The sequence below is a fragment of the Penaeus chinensis genome, chromosome 16 (genome assembly GCF_019202785.1).
Source record: "Penaeus chinensis breed Huanghai No. 1 chromosome 16, ASM1920278v2, whole genome shotgun sequence".
Classification (NCBI taxonomy): Eukaryota; Metazoa; Arthropoda; class Malacostraca; order Decapoda; family Penaeidae; genus Penaeus; species Penaeus chinensis.
In genome coordinates this window covers 30,892,730-30,907,729 of record NC_061834.1, presented here as the reverse complement: position 1 = coordinate 30,907,729, position 15,000 = coordinate 30,892,730, and positions in this window count along the sequence as shown.

The window sequence follows — 15,000 nt, the reverse complement described above, 5'->3', positions numbered from 1 at the left end:
GACTTATTCTTTTGGAAGCAATAAACTTTATTAAATTCATTAACGATTTTTAACCCTTGAATTGTCTTTACAGTTCAACGAAATCTTTAAAGAAAAGAAAATAAAAAATCTTGCAAAATAGGCAGGTAACCATTAGCCAGATCTGTAACATTGCGTACTTCACAACGTAAAGCTTTGCCATTGAGATAATTGCAATATGAAGTGATAAAGTTACAACAGTCCTGATTTTTGTTTTATTTTTTGGTGGCGTCCAGTGTGGTAGCGGTAAATTCTCAAAATGTACAGAGCACGAGAACTAAAAACGTGTTATGTTTAAAAAATCCTCACCCAGTGACCTCGACTCTTTCTCTTTTTCGCAGGTTATATATTATATATATATACACCCATATGTACACACACACATACATGTATATATATATATATATATATATATATATATATATATATATATATATACATATATACATATATATATTCATATATATATACATATACATATATATATATAAATATATATATATATATATATATATATATATATACTAATACATATACATATATGTATATATATATATATATATATATATATATATATATATATATATATATATATATAAATATATATATATATGTACACACACACACACATACACACACACACACACACACACACACACACACACACATATATATATGTGTGTGTGTGGGGGGGGGGGGGGAGGTGTATGTCCATAATATATTTATATTTCTCTTTCTGCTTAAACGCAAATATTTCAAGGAAGCAGGTACACCATTCCTAGTCTCAGCAAACTTGTGTTATTCAACAGCTGAAGCTCATTCTCCCTCGTCTTACCAAAACAACGATGTTCTTAGGTCATCAAATCATCTATATAATTCTGAACTCTTGTTCACAAACTTTACTCTTTCACGAACTTTTGTACCTTAAATGTGTGCGAAAATGGTGTTTATCTCTCTGTAACCCTTTGCAAGTATTTTTTAATAATGTTGATAATGTCTAATGCTTTGTTACTTTCATTCGATGTCAGCTTATTCGTCGCATTTTAAAGATTGCAAGACTTAAAATGTTGGTTGTTGTCAGAGAGGTAGCGACGACAATATAATAAATCTTACCTTATTTAGTTTTATCTGTTTGCACTTTACAAATATTGGAAACATTATTATCCTATTTAATACCGTGAGTAATGTGGAGTTTTATATGTGAATCAAAAGGAATATATAACGTTATATATATATATATATATATATATATATATATATATATATATATATATATATATATAAGTTAACGATATATAATCATATCACATTCTTTCCCAGTTCATTGATTTTCACGTAATAAATTAAATATTTTGGTGGTTTTCTAGTAAAATGTTAGATCTTTGATTAGATTTTCTAGTATTGTTGGGAAATTTGATAGGATTTCTAGCATTAAGTTGGAAATTTTTATCTCTGTATCTCAGATTTTTTTTTTTTTTCATACAAGTGTTTCTCATACAATTCGCTCAGGTATTTGGCGTTAAGAAAATACCTTTTATTTTGGAAATCCCTTACCATTACGACTAGAGGTGAAGTTGCCCAAGATATTCATTATTGTGTGGATTTGTGAATATCAGTGTTTTTTTTTTTTTGTGAGAGTGTCGTATGCACTGTAGCGAGTAAAATCATATTTTTATTCCGAACTTCTGCATATCCCTTCAATAGCATAGATCAGAACGCTATCTTCGACCTTTGTTTCTATCCCATGAATTTTCCTCTTTGTTTCGTGCAGTACTTTATCCCGAATCCTTAACAAGGCTAACAACTCTTCTAACCACTTTGATTTAATTGATTTATTTATCTTAATTTTCTTTTGTCTCGACTCGACTTGCTTTGACGGGTTGGCAGTCCTACTTCCAGTCGGTAATTGTGCTTGGTAATTTAGTAATAAAAGTACAGCTTTTGTGTTTATTCATCATGCTCGTGATAATGACCAGCAATTTGAATATTCCTCGTTTCTTTTCCATTCCTCAATTCTGAGATAGTAATTGTGAGATACGGTAAACGTAACCTATTGTAAGGAATTAACTACATATATATTGTGATGTATGTTATACAGCATAAAATGGTTTTGTATATGAATTCAATAAATTTTGATTTGATTGATATAGTAGATATAATTCATCCTAAAAAAAAATAATTTGATTATCAGAAAAAATTATGACTGCTATGTAAAAGATGGAGGCGATAGACTTAATTGTTGACGTCTGTTCACCCTAAGTATTAAAATAATTCCACGCTCAAAAAAAGAAAAAAACGACTGCTAATTATTTGTCATTATTACTGTAAATCTTTCTTTGTTTTACCAAAACTGCCTAGTCTTTACTTTTCAATCCGTAACACTTCCCTCGTTTCTTTTATTTTCACGCTATTCAAAACTGCTCGTTGACCCACGTGGATTTGTTTACTATAGTTCAATTCAGCGGTCGAAAGCTCTCGGTCCTCTTAATAACTGTCAGTCCGTAACTACAACTTCTCTCGTTTGTGCTTTACTCGTTGGAGGTTGACCTTGGCTGGGGATGCATGACGCCGACTGCAGTCATTTGGGAGAGAGGGGGTTAAGCATACATGGGGGGAGAGCAGGTGGATGCTGAATGGCTGTTCTATGCATGTTAACTGCAACGCTCATCTGCAGCACCTATTTTTGCTGTGCTCTTACATACTTCTGTATTTTTGGTGATTATGTTGGCAAGCAGTATATGGTCTTTTGAAAACAGTGATTGAGAGTTAGAAACTTGCCCATTTTATATCCATAATAAAGTCCATTTTAAATAAATAAGGATATGGCAGACTTCCCATCCAAATATTAGATTTGTCTCACCCCCGAAAGGAAAGAAAAGAAACAATCCAAACCTTTTGTTTTGAAGCCTCATCATGTCCACACCGTCGATGGTGTAAATCATGCTACACGATAAATGTGGTAAAGCAATAACCTCAGCTAAACAGATCATAGGTCACGCACCGCCACAAAGCTTGGAGGCCGTCCTGGGTCACGACAAGAGCCTTTAGGGAAAAAATCACGTGGAGAGGAAATTGAGATACATAATAGTAATAATAAAAAAAATAAAGGGGAAAACCAGACCTTGTGATAGCTCTCCCTCCTCTCTTCCTCCCTTCCTCACTGAACATCCCTTCCTCTCAACACTCTAACCATTTCCTTATTCCCCAGGGCAACTCAGAGGGTCCAGTGACCTACAAGAATTATGTCATGGGCCTCACTTCTTTACCCACAAAGATTTAGCAATGTCTATGTTTTTAAAGGCTTGATTCAGAGTATAATGGCACGTTCACAGTGTAGAGCCATGTTACAAAAAGCGTGAGATCCTTTAGTTCTGTTTTCAGTACTTATTCTATAAGTTTACTCCTCTCTGTGTTGACTATAATAGTTGGTATTTAAGTTATGTTAATCATAATGGCGCATTAATGTATTCTTTATATGTATCAAGTAAAGATACACATTTGATACATATTTCTAAGGCGGGACTTGGGGTTCCCTTAAGGAAGAGTGAAAATAATTAATTTGCTTGTTTTTTTTTAATTGAAATGTATAACGCAATAGTCTCATATATTAAGTAAACTAAACATTTCAACTTTACCATTAAAAAAAATATACATTTTTACAGTTATAAAAATTGTTTCTGTTTCACGGGTTATGGCTTGTCCTAATTATTTATTTCGACCTGAAATAAGGTTTGAAACAATCGAATTCGCATGCACTGTTTTACAAGGTTTTATCAAAACAAAAGATTAAAGAAAAATACTATAAATACACCCATGCCAACTCCCTTGAATTTAAAGCCTAATTTAGAGTCTATTACCCATACAGTTTCCAAACATTCTTCAAATTAATTCCTCAAGTAAACGATTCTACAACAACATCTAATATTAAAACACATATTAAGCAATATTAATCAAAAAAGTTTTCCATGAAATACAATATACCAAAACATGAAATCAGAGTAAAATTACACTCATAGCATTTCCTCATCTGGTGCGCGTGAAGACATGTTCCTTATTCTTAAGTTCAAAATATGCAAGACTGTATAAACTTTCTTATGCTTTTTGTTGCACCACTGGTGTCTATGAATGAAATTCCTGGAATCAATGTTTCATACCACAGCATTACAGGGCTACACCACAGTAGCTGCACCTAAATCTAAGTCTTAATTCACATGTATTCCCGTATTACCGAAATGTATTAAATCAGACACACTATATGCGAACTTACGATGTTTAGTTTTCTTCATAGACCTGTACGGCAAATACCCTTGTACAAGATCCCTTCTCTACTGCATAATAGGCAGTGCGTCTCCAAAGATTAGTTTATTTTATTTACCATATAAGCCTTAATAAGAGCTAAATCAAGAAGACCGAAGAATAATGTGTGTCTGCAGTTTAGAGATTTCTTAGGTAACGATGTATTAGGTCAGGCTAAAAATTAGCACCTGTGATACTCATTAATGATAACATCAATAATAAAAATAATGATAATAATGACAATACTGTAATACTAATAGTAATATAATAATAATGATTATAATAATAATGATTATAATAATAATGATTATAATAATAATGATTATAATAATAATGATTATAATAATAATGATTATAATAATAATGATTATAATAATAATGATTATAATAATAATGATTATAATAATAATGATTATAATAATAATGATTATAATAATAATGATTATAATAATAATGATTATAATAATAATGATTATAATAATAATGATTATAATAATAATGATTATAATAATAATGATTATAATAATAATGATTATAATAATAATGATTATAATAATAATGATTATAATAATAATGATTATAATAATAATGATTATAATAATAATGATTATAATAATAATGATTATAATAATAATGATTATAATAATAATGATTATAATAATAATGATTATAATAATAATGATTATAATAATAATGATTATAATAATAATGATTATAATAATAATGATTATAATAATAATGATTATAATAATAATGATTATAATAATAATGATTATAATAATAATGATTATAATAATAATGATTATAATAATAATGATTATAATAATAATGATTATAATAATAATGATTATAATAATAATGATTATAATAATAATGATTATAATAATAATGATTATAATAATAATGATTATAATAATAATGATTATAATAATAATGATTATAATAATAATGATTATAATAATAATGATTATAATAATAATGATTATAATAATAATGATTATAATAATAATGATTATAATAATAATGATTATAATAATAATGATTATAATAATAATGATTATAATAATAATGATTATAATAATAATGATTATAATAATAATGATTATAATAATAATGATTATAATAATAATGATTATAATAATAATGATTATAATAATAATGATTATAATAATAATGATTATAATAATAATGATTATAATAATAATGATTATAATAATAATGATTATAATAATAATGATTATAATAATAATGATTATAATAATAATGATAATAATAAGATTAATATATGATTATAATAATAATGATTATAATAATAATGACAATAATAATAATGACAATAATAATAATGACAATAATAATAATGACAATAATAATAATGACAATAATAATAATGACAATAATAATAATGACAATAATAATAATGACAATAATAATAATGACAATAATAATAATGACAATAATAATAATGACAATAATAATAATGACAATAATAATAATGACAATAATAATAATGACAATAATAATAATGACAATAATAATAATGACAATAATAATAATGACAATAATAATGACGATAATAATGACGATAATAATGACGATGATAATGATGATAATGATGATAATGATGATAATGATGATAATGATGATAATGATAATAATGATAATAATGATAATAATTATAATAATGATAATAATGATAATAATGATAATAATGATAATAATGATAATAATTATAATAATTATAATAATTATAATAATTATAATAATTATAATAATTATAATGATATTAATGATATTAATGATATTAATGATAATAATGATAATAATGATAATAATGATAATGATGATAATGATAATAATAATGATAATAATAATAATAATAATAATAATAGTAATAATAATAATAATAATAATAATAATAATAATAATAATGATAATGATTCACTTCGATATCACAACAGCTGATATTAAACATGATCAAATAAATCGTCACTTCAGAAATATTTTTCTGTATATGATAAATCACTAAATAGGCGTCAAATGCTTATTTAAGATAACCCTATTTTAGATATATAAACGTATAAACGGAGCAAGGAAAAAAAACAAAAACAACAAAAAATGAGAAATTACGGAAAATATGGAATTTAGGTAATGAACGACAAAAGAAATCAGGAAAAAATAAAAGGAATTAGAGAACAAGATAGAATAAAGAGAGTGAAAAAAGAAAAGAAAAAGGAAAGAGGGAAAAGGAAAAAGGTTGAAAGAGGGAATAACTAAAATTAGATTAAAAAGTATAGGATGTAAAAGAAATAAAAGAGGAGGAAAATAATATAATATAATTAATTATAACAAAAGAAAGAGAGAGAGAAAAAAAGCAAACGAAACTGACGGGGAAAATATCAGAAAATAAAAAAGGAAACAAAAGATAAAAGGAAAAATAAAAGGAAACGGAAAGAAACGGTAGATGGAGAGGAACAAAGAAAAGAACAAATAAAGAAAGAAACAGACAGACAGATAGAGAACAAGAAATGTCAAAAGGTATTATTAGTAATATATTGAAATCTCTAATTGCTGGAGAAGAAGGGAGTACACCCATGCATTATGAAAATTCTTATTTCCAATTTCAACATTCATTCATGTAATAAGGCATAGATAACATAACCATTGCTTGAATCATTGGTACAAGGAGACAAAGAAGTACAATCAGTATGGGGAAATTGGAATCTTATGGGGGGGGGGGGGGGGGTACATGCCAGACTTGACAAGAATTTTTATTTTATACTTACTATGTTCCTTCACTTGTCCTAAAAAGTGATATGATGTGCTTGCATGATTGGTTCAGAGAGAGTCTGACTGAGATGGGGAAGGGGACAGATAGATAGATAGATAGACAGACAGATACACATACAGATACACAGACAGACACACACACACACACACACACACACACACACACACACACACACACACACACACACACACACACACACACACACACAACCAGACCCACAGACAAATAGAAAAACAGACAGATTCACAGGCAAATAAACTCACAGACAGACAGACATAGGGTAAGAGAGCAACTAAAAGGTACTTCCACGCATTCCCTTGCTAAACTTCCGGCAAACGCGTACCTGCGATGCCGGACGCAAGCGCACTGGAAAGGGAAGGGGAAGAAGAGAGGAAAAAGGGAGAGAGAAGAAGAAGAGAGAATAACGTATACCGTAGCAATGATGAAAACACAATGCTTGTCAACGTGAAAAAGAGCGTGATATCAGATTTCCCAGGCATCTTTTTTTTTTTCCTCCAACGTTCCTGCCTGAAGCCATGTGTGTGTCAGTGTTCAATTAGTACTGATATAATCGAACAAGTACTTCTGACTCTGTAGGCAGCGGCCCTCAACTTGTTCGGTGTGGCTAGGCCATGGGAATTTGATTTTCATTTGCCGCAGTTTTGGGTGTATTAAGAAATACCTCACGTATAACCCATTCACTACTGTTCCCTGTAGTTTTTTTTTTTGTGAATTTTGTTACATACAGATGGCTCCACATGTGCTTAGCCAGCAAGGGGTCTATCAGTAAGCCCAAGTGACTCTCCTAATTTCCCCATTCCTTGAAATTATTGCGGGAAAAATATGTTTTTCTTTCACATACTATTGATATCGATACTGTTATTATTCGTATTGATATTATAATTACGAATGTTATTAAAATCATGGGAAAAAGGGTAAAAAGGCGAGATAGCTTGAACTAATAACTGACACCTTGGTGACCAAGTACATGTAGAGCCATCTGTGTGTAAATACATTAAATGAACTTATGTTACAGTGGGTACGGCAGATATTCTTGCCATCTGTGCCGAATGGACTAATGACAAGAATGAGAAGTTATTTAATAATCCTATGAACGAGAGAAAAAAAATACTACGGTTCTTGCACTTAATCCTCATCACAGGTTTATTATAACTTATTATTATTACAAACATTTTGATATATAACACTTGTATTTTTACTCAGAATAACTCGTATACTACCAAAGGAAATTAAGTGAATCTGCGACAGTTATTTGTTTCTTCTTTTGGTAGAAAATGTTCTAGAGTTTTTTTGTGATACCACAATAGACAGATAGACCTTCTGGGAAACCCGGGGTATTCCAGAAGGTCTATCCTACCATTATATCTATTCAAACCTTTTCATGTAAGCTATGTAGAACGAAATTCAATATTCTGGGATTCCGTTGCTGGGCTACACACGTTAGGGGTGACTGGCGATCTGTCAGGAGTAACCAATGGAAGATCGCAAACCTTTTCTTTGTGAATGACACCTCAACGTTATGAACCTACATGAAAACTCCAACATGAACAGCCCCCCCGCCCCCTAAACACACAAATCCAAGCTCTCTCCCTCTTCCTCCCATTATCACCACCCCACCCCCCCTCCACTAAAAACAGGTCGTTGGGAGTTTCGCTTAATATGAGTATATAGAGTTCCCGAATGCTTTGCCCTATTTACATAATGTGTGTGAACGAAGACATACTCAACACATCCACTATGAGAGGAGTCGCCCACAATTGCTTTTCGTGGAAATCCTAAACATCGTAGAAATTGCAGACTTCAGAAAGCTTTTAAGTGATACCGCAAGTTATTACTACTGTCGTTGTGGTATTTGTTGCTATTAGTATTATCATTATTATTGTTGTTGTTGTTGTTGTTGTTATTTTTGTTATTGTTGTTGTTTTTGGTATTATCATTATTATTACTATTATGAATATTGTTATTATTATTATTATTATTATTATTATTATTATTATTATTATTATTATTATTATTATCATCATCGTTATTATATATACCAATATCGTTATCGTTATTGTTATTATTACTACTATCATTGATATCATTATCGTTATTATTACTGCTACTATTATTATTATTATTGTTATTATTATTATTATTATTATTATTATTATCATTATTATCAGTATTATCAATATTAGTATTAGTATTACTATCATCATCATTATCATTATCGTTATCGTCAACATTATCATAATAATCATTATCATTATCACAAATATCATTATCATTATCATCATTATAATTATTGTTATCATTATTACTATTAGTATTGTTCGTATAATTACACTATTGTTATTATCATTATTATTATAATTAGTGTTCATCACCATAATCATAGATATTATTATCATTATCCTTATCATTTCCGTCATCATCATCATTATTATTATCACCATCATTATCATTCATATTATAATCATTATCATCAATGTTCCTTCTTTTTATTATAATCGTTATTTTTATCATTATTTTTATCATTATTATTATTTTTTATCATTATTATTATTGTTGTTGATTTTGGTAGTGTTATTGTTGTTGTTGTTATTACTATTTTTTGTAGTAGTAATTGTGATTGTTTTTGTTATTGTTGTTGCTGTTCTTCTTCAACCTCTACTTTTTCGTTTTCTTCTTATTATGATGATGGTTATGATTATTGTTATTATTATTGTTATTATTGCCAATAAGATTATTACTATGATTATGAGTATTATAATTATTATAATTTTCTTTATTTTTTATTACTATTATTAGCATTACCATAATCATCACCAAAATAATCTCAATCGTAATCATAAGCATTATCTAGATTTTTCATGATTATCTGCATTTTTATTATCACTATTGTTATGATAAAAAAACAACATAATAATGATAATAGTGATCATTATCATCATCATCAACAGCAGCAGCATAATTACAATCAACGACTAACCATCTACTAATCACTGTACCATCCAATTAGACAAATCCACATTCATACACTAAAAGCATAACCTCTCTGACTGAAATGATTAGAAATATCGTTCAGTTGAGACCAAAAGCATGTATGGAATCTAAATTCTTGTATATGACTGGAATGATTTACGTGTAGGAAGGTATTGGGGGCATGTCGTGAATCACGGTCTTCTACTCCCACTCACTATCACTCTCCCGCAGGCATGCAAAAAGAAGGTTGAAACAGGTCTCGCCGGACAGTGCTAGGAGACGATTTATCTCCCTGGGTTGAAGATGCTCTGCGTTCGCTCCGTGGCTCCGGACCTGTATACAAAACGCGCCCTGGAAAGAAAACGCGGATACACTTCCCTCCTTTTTACTATTTTATTCAATTTGTTTATGATTTTTATGACTATTAAAGGTTTATTTTGAATCTTTAGTAGTATCCTTACACGAGAACGCAAGAACGACAGAAATAATGTATTACGAATGAGCGAAATAATGAGAGTAGGAAGGAATCTATTATTTTATCTTTTTACTTCAGTACTTTATCTTTTTTTTCTTTTTTATTTATTTCACATATATTTTGCTATTAGTAATTCATCTAATGTAATTTTTCAGTTTAATGAGTGAAGAGATTCCCATCCTTAATTACGCTCTTTCGCGCCACGAGATTACTAGGGAAGACAAGAGAGGCATAGCAAGAGATTGGTCTTTGGGTCCCGATAAGAGGCAGTCGATCGTAGAGGATTCCCGCAAAGGGCTTCTCTAAGACAAGGTAAGTGATCGTGAGAAAATTCGGAATTAGGTTGCAGGAGATACTTGTGTTAATTTAGTCAAGTATAGTGATCAACAGACCAGATGCCTCTCTCATCTTTACTTAGTGTTTTTTGTTCTTGTGTTCATGTGTTTTATTGTTTTGTGTGTGTTTTATATTCGTGTTCATTTTAGTGTTCTATGTTCGTCTTAATTTTAGTGTTTCATGTTCTTGTGCTCACGTCGTTGTTTGTTTTTGTGTGTGTGCGTTGGTGTGTTTTATATTCGTGTTCATTTTAATGTTTTATGTTCGTGTTCATTTTAGTGTCTTATGTTCGTGTTCATTTTAGTGATTTATGTTCTTGCTTTCATGTGTTTTTTTGTGCTTTTTTGTGTGTGTTGGTGTGTTTTATATTCGTGTTCATTTTAATGTTTTATGTTCTTGCGTTCATGTCTTTTTTCTTTTTTTGTGTGTGTTGGTGCGTTTTATATTCGTGTTCATTTTAGTGTTTAATGTTCCTGTTCATTTTAGTGTTTTATGTTCTTGCGTTCATGTCTTTGTTGTTGTTTTTTATGTGTGTTGGTGCGTTTTATATTCGTGTTCATTTTAGTGTTTTATATTCGTGTTCATTTTAGTGTCTCATGTTCATGTTCATTTTAGTGTTTTATGTTCGTGTTCATTTTAGTGTTTTATGTTCGTGTTCATTTAAGTTTTTTTCATGTTCATGTTCATTTAAGTTTGTTCATGTTCGTGTTCATTTTAGGGTTTTTACACTATACCCTCGCAGCATTGTGAGTTGAAAGAATGAGACTCTAGGGGTTGTAAAGCGGAATGAACTGTAGATTAAGTGAAGTTAGCAGAACAGGAAACAGTGCCACACACCACGGCACCATACTGCGTCTGAAGTCATCCCCCGCACACGTCTTCTTGTGGCTAAGACAGGCTTACCGAACTCTCGCACAAAACACGTACATTCCTTTTCTCTCTCTCTCTCTTTCTCTTTCTCTTTTCTTTCTCTTTCTCTTTCTCTTTCTCTTTCTCTTTCTCTTTCTCTTTCTCTTTCTCTTTCTCTTTCTCTTTCTCTTTCTCTTTCTCTTTCTCTTTCTCTTTCTCTTTCTCTTTCTTTCTCTCTCTCTCTCTCTCTCTCTCTCTCTCTCTCTCTCTCTCTCTCTCTCTCTCTCTCTCTCTCTCTCTCTCACACACACATACACACTCACTATCACTCCGTTCCTCACACTCTTCCGTTACACTATCATCAGCTCACAACAGTGACACTTCCCATACGGTAATTGAATGGGTGGTAGCAGCGAGCACTCTTCCTAATCTCTGCGAGAGATTATCGAACAGCATCAATTACTACAGGCAAAGAAAGGAGGGTTTAGGAGGAGTTAGGGGAGGGGGAAGGAGGGAGGGCGATAAGGGGGAAGGAGAGAGAGTAGAGAGGGAGGGGAGGGAGGGAGGAGGAGTAGAGGGGGAAGGGAGGGAGGGAGGAGGAGGAGAGTGGGCAATAAGTGATAGGGGAAGGGGGATGGGAGGGAGGGTAAACAAGAGTAGAGGAAAGGGGTAGAGACTAGGGGCATATAGGGGAAGAGAAAAGGGGAGGGGGAAGGGGAGAGGAAAGGTAGGAGGATTAAGGGGAATTGGAGGAGGGCGTAAGGAAAAAGTGCGGTAAGGGAGAAGGGGGTGGGAGGGTGAAAGGGGGAGAGGGGGAGAGGAGGGAGAGTGAAAGAAAGTAGGAGAAAGGGGAAAGGGATAGAAGGAGAAGGAAAGGGAGTGGAAGAGAATGACAAGAGTTAAAAAGGAAAAGGGGAGGGGAGAGCGAAAAAGAAAAGAGAGAAAGGACGAAATTACGAAAAGAGGGTGAAAGAATGGAAGGGGAGAGGAGAAGAGAGGATAAAGAGGAAAAGAAAAAAGTGAGGGAGAGGGAGGGAACTTGAAGGAGAGGGGAGGGGGGGGGGGGAGAAACGGAAGTGAGGGAGGAGAAAGGAAAAAGTCAGAGGGTGAAAGAGAGGGAGAAAAGAAAAGAAGAAGAGCGAAATGGAGATGAGGGAAAAAACGATAAGGGAGAACAGGTTAGGAGGCGAGAAGGGGGATAAGGAGAGAAACGATAAAGGAAGAGTGGGAAGAGAGCGATAAAGGGAAGTGAGCGAGAGAAGGATAAGAGGTAAGGGGGTAGACTGCGATAAGGGAGCAGGGATTAGAGAGAGATTAGTAGGACAAAAGAGAGAAAGATAAAGGAGAAGGGGGGTAAAGCCCGATAAGGGGGAGGAAGGGTAGGGGGGGAGTCACCAAGGGGAGCAGGGGGTGGGAGGGGGGGACGGCATTCACAACTGCGGCACAATTACGTTGAAAATAACCACGGTATTGCCCTTATTGGTGCGGTGCCGATAACAGGGGTAATATTGGTACATCAATAAGAAGGTCGAGAGCGTTATGAATCCAGAATGCTGGTGATGAGCATGGGGGGGGGGGGGGGGGAGAAGGGGAGGGAGACAGAAAGACGGAGAGAGGGAGGGAAGACTGTGTGTGTGTGTGTGTTTGTGTCTATATAATAATATAAGAATATACTTATATACTGTATCTAAGTACATAAGCATACATACATATTGATATTTATTATCATTATCATATATGTGTATATATATATATATATATATATATATAAATATATATATATATATATATATATATATATATATATATATATATATATATATATATATATATATATATATATATATATATATATATGTGTGTGTGTGTGTGTGTGTGTGTTTGTGTGTGTGTGTGTGTGTGTATCTTTTTTTTTCTTGTTTTTCTTTTGTTTTCTTCTTTTTTTTCTCTCTTTTTACGATTTTCTTCGCGTTCTTCATCCTCTCAATGTCCCTTTTTGGAAATCAATGCTTGTTAATGAAATTCAAATCCCTTACCTTGTTGCTCCCTCATATCTAACTTTCTCCTCGTCTGGCATTTTTCCTTTCTCTCTCCGTCTCTCTCTCTCTCTCTCTCTCTCTCTCTCTCTCTCTCTCTTTCTCTTTATCTTTCTCTTTCTCTTTCTCTCTCTCTCTCTCTCTCTTTCTCTATATATATTCTTGTCAAAATGCTCTCCTTGTATCCATTTTGGTTTATCATTCGTCTGAAGGTTAACTCGTGAAGAGTTCGAAACGTTACAATTCAATTTCATTTTCTTACTGTGGCTGTTTTCCTTTCATATATATATATATATATATATATATATATATATATATATATATATATATATATATATATATATATATATATATATATATATATATATACATAACATCCTATTGAGAGTACGTATGCACAACCAGCGAGAGAGAGATTGAAGTTGAGGTCAGTGAGTGAGGATTTTTAAAAAATATAACACGTTTTTGGCTCTAGTGTTCTGTACATTTTTAGAATTTACCGCTACCACACTGGACGCCACAAAAGGAAGAAAAAAAGAAAGAACAAAAATATATAGCCGTTATTTTATAGTTTCATTTTGCTATTACCTCAATGACAAAGCTTTATGTTATAAAATACTTAATGTTATAGATCTGGTTAATGGCTGCCTCCTTGTTTTCAGATACTATTTAGCTCTAAAGGCGATCGTGTAGTTAAGTATCTTCTTGTTTTCGTTACAAAAGCTTTCCGTTCATTAGTGATGAAGTTTATGTAAGCGAACGTAGACGATTGACAATTATTTTCAAATATTTCGTTTCCGTTATTGTTTTTACAGTTTTAGGGAATCCTAAAGAAAAGGGAGAAAAATCGGCAAGTTAATCCCGTTTAAGGCTTCCAAAAGTAAGAAAAAACGGTTACTTATAAAGACCTTCGCATAATTTTCGCCCCAAATGAAAATTAATGAAGACTTGGTTGTACGTTTTCTCTATCTTTTAGCTTAGGGCGAAGGACGGGAGCAGATTTGCGTTGTTCTTCCTTGTCTTCCTGTTCCCCCTTATCTTCTTCCTCCTTCTCCTCCTCAACCACCTTCTCCTACGCCTCCTCCTCCTCCTCTTCTTCCTCCTCCTCCTTCTTTTCCTCCCCCTCCTCTTCTTCTTCCTCCTCCTCCTCTTCCTTCTCCCCCTTCTCCTTTTCCTCTTTCTCCTCTTCTTACTCCTCCTACTCCTCT